The sequence below is a fragment of the Sinocyclocheilus rhinocerous genome, unplaced genomic scaffold, assembly GCF_001515625.1.
Source record: "Sinocyclocheilus rhinocerous isolate Xijiao unplaced genomic scaffold, SAMN03320098_v1.1 scaffold2353, whole genome shotgun sequence".
NCBI classification, from domain to species: domain Eukaryota; kingdom Metazoa; phylum Chordata; class Actinopteri; order Cypriniformes; family Cyprinidae; genus Sinocyclocheilus; species Sinocyclocheilus rhinocerous.
Genome location: NW_015664224.1, coordinates 109,810 through 113,212, shown reverse-complemented (window position 1 = coordinate 113,212; position 3,403 = coordinate 109,810). Strand labels below are relative to the sequence as shown.

Sequence of the window (3,403 nt, the reverse complement as noted above, 5' to 3'; positions counted from 1 at the left end):
TGAGGATGTCACTGTATTGTTGCAAGGTTAGCACACAGTCTAATGAAGAAATGCTGTGCTGGCCTGCCCTGGCTCACCAAGAGAATCCAGCAGCCCAAGATAATAATCCAAGAGACCAGATTATTTTAAAACAAATACTACAACTCCAAAGGGAGCCATTAAAGGACACTGCGGGTCTTTTGAAACACAATAGAGAAAAACAAAAGAAAAAAAGGGGGGGAAAGACTTATGAGTGGTTCTATGCTCTGTCACTGCACTTGACAAATAATCAGCTACCACAGGAAGGGTGTGACGTGATTCAGATGGGCACTCTGTCTCTCATGATGCACACTGTGAGCACACAAGGGCCTCTTCTTGGCAAATGACAGGCATATTTATGAAAATTTCAGCTTAATTTGTTCACAAGCTCTCAGAGTGAGGAGACAAAGAAAAAAAAAGTGTAAGGGGAATTTCTCCTTGCAGTACTTTAAGGCTAACTTCCAGCCAGAAGATGGATGACATGGTGACATGACGTCTTCCTTTATGTTGATTGTTGTAACATTTAGATATAATTTAGATATACTTTATACAAGAAAAAGTATATGAAGAGGTTAATATTTATAATACTCACTTGGCTCTGGACTGGTTTGCAGAAGGTTTGAAGACACTAATCACCTTTTTGGCTAATCAGGCAAATGAGGATATGTGAACTGTTCTGACAGATCTGGAACAAATGTATACTCTGTCAAAATTAACTGGTCCCAAAAATCTTAATGTTTACGGACTAGTAATATTACAGGCATTTAGCAAACTTGTAGCAGTCAATATTCACACATGTAGCCAACATGTGACAGCATATAAGGGGCTTTCGCACCGCATAGTTTCGCATGGTGGATGCTAGAGAACCAATTTCTCCCTCAGGCCATTTTCCTGGTTGCATTCGCACTGGCAGCAGGAACTCTGAAGCGGCCGACAGTGATGTCTTTATGCGCGGCATTTACAAACATCAATTGAGGACGTCATGATTGGAGCGGTTTTTGTTGTGTCATGGGATTCGTGATAACGGAAATGGAATGTAAACGCACATTTTACACAACTGACCCTTCGCAAAGATCCGCCTTCCTTATAGTACTGGTGCCATGACCGACAAACAATGCCGCTCTCACACTACACACATGTTCTCATGCAGTGAAAAATACATCGCAGAGCAAAGAGAAAACTGACAACGCACCGACAGACAAGACAGAGCAGGTTACTTCTGGTATGAAACAAGGTCTCAGGACTCTCAGCTTTTAAATTGTGTAATTTTAAAAGAAATTCAAACAATAAATATAGTTTTGTGGCTCCTTAATGTGTCGTGACAGATCACTGTATTGCCTCAGTTCAAACATGTGAACCGATCGTCTTTTCATATTTACTTAAAGCACGAAATGAACATGAATAAACATCAGAAAGTATTTTATTTCAACCGCGGAACACACTATTTTAAGTTTAAGTCCACCGAAGTTAATCTACTCTCCTCTCTGATTTGTGGTTAAGGCTAGAAGGGATACAACTGCAGCTACTGGGCATGCGCATTTACATATTTTCGAAGTCAACAATATTACGTGAAACCTATGAAAATGGTTTAAAAAAGCACATGGCACCATAGTTTCATAATTTTAGAGTGTCTTTTTTAACCGGATATGCTTAGTGCAAAACTCTCCTCTCCTCTCCTCATTCGCCAAGGGAGTTCCAAATGCTAATATGAGACAGTAATGTCCTACACCCTTCAAAGAACACACTTCAAGGGCTTTGTCCGTCGAAGGGACTAGGGCATAGGGATGCTAACTTCCGTTTGGAATTCACCCTATATGTCTCTGCATTGACTGAATGATTTTTTATTTTATTTTATTTATTTATTTATATGATGTTTTATTAACAAGGTTCGGGAGGAGCACATCACATAATCAATCAGTCTGGCCCAGGTGGAGCTCGTCAGCTAATCACCTTAACAAGCACATGCGTGTGTATATATATACAGCCAACTTACCTCAGTTCCACGAACATTTTCCAGCATTCGGTTTTGCTCCTCGTATCATTCGGCCATGCCAATATATCCTCCGATCGGAAAGTGGATAGTATTTAAGTCTGAAGCAAATGCTGATTTATTTCCGACGAACCATTCTCACGGAGGGTAAACAAAGCTGATCTGTACGATCTATTCTTCACCCTGCAATTCAGCCAAAGCGGCCAATAGATCGCGCAAAGCCTCGAACTCGCCCACTCGACACTACCATTGCCTCCGGCGGCAGACGTTAGCGTGAGGCTGCCTCCGCTAGCCATTCAAGCTCAGCCACCTTACTCTTACCCTTCCGCTACTCTTTTTTCCTATCAATGGCCAGCAGCTCCTGCTGTAGACGTCCAAGCAGGGCAGCATCATCCAGCAACGCAAGCTTACTGACCTCCTCCCTCATTTTCTTCTTCCTCTTCCTACGTGCTTCCCTAAGCACCAGAGGCTAATCCATGCGTGAGGCTGCCTCCGCAAAAGGTTACGGCCCCTCCTTATTTTCCTTCTAACCCTTCTCTCCAATCTAAACCTCAGTACACTTCATTCACAGCAGTCCCACCACTTACCCCCCGAATGCTGCAGCTCAGGAACCACCCCCTGTGCCTAATACCATCAAGTCTCAGATTCTCGCAGAAATTCAGAGCGCTGGCTCCGGAGGCGGACCCATCGCCAACCCCAGTACCTCACTGTTCACAACTCGTATTCCCATAACGCATCCCTTAAAACCTCCTCAACGAGTCACTCGGTTCGATCATCCAAGCAGTTTCACCCAGAACCATCTAACTGCTTGGAGATCATTTAAAGCTTTCCACCTCTCGTTCAACCTGCCATTTCCCAATTTCTCCCTCAGACTCGACGCTATGTTCATACTGGCTTTTTGTGGTTTCCTGAGATGCTTGGAATTCACAATAAATTCTATTCAACCTCAAACTCCATCCAACTGTCTCCGACCTTTCCGTGCTTGACAGTGAAACTATCTCCTATTTCATCAAACAAAGTAAATCAGATCAGGAAAAAGAGGTCACCACGTCGGAAATTTTTAAACCCATCGTTTCAGGCCCTTTTTCTTGCCTACAATTCAGAAGCTCTCAGTCTACATCCCCTCTTGACCCTCTTTTTGTCGATGACTGTAACCACCCCGTCACACGTTTTTGGTTTCAAAAACATCTATCCAAACGACCTTCAATAAACATCATCCAACCAGTCATACCCGTAGAAAGATTTTCTAGCCGAATCGGGGCAGTAACTACAGCAGCTCAAAAAGGTCTCTCATAGCAGCAGATCCAAGCTCTCGGTCGATGGTCATCGGACGCCTTCAAGAGCTATATCAGGACCAATAATTTTCACACAAAGAAAGCCCATCTAATTCTGATC

General features: G+C 43.2%; 1 long non-coding RNA gene across 1 annotated transcript in view; it reads left to right on the top strand.

Moving 5' to 3' along the window:
- The first annotated feature begins 282 nt into the window (after positions 1-282).
- The window catches only part of LOC107730020 (uncharacterized), a 22,017-nt gene continuing 18,896 nt past the window's right edge, over positions 283-3,403 (top strand). Inside the window, exons 1-2 of the long non-coding RNA XR_001638642.1 lie at positions 283-293; positions 633-635. This is a non-coding gene — a long non-coding RNA (uncharacterized LOC107730020). The remainder of the gene's footprint in view (positions 294-632; positions 636-3,403) is intronic.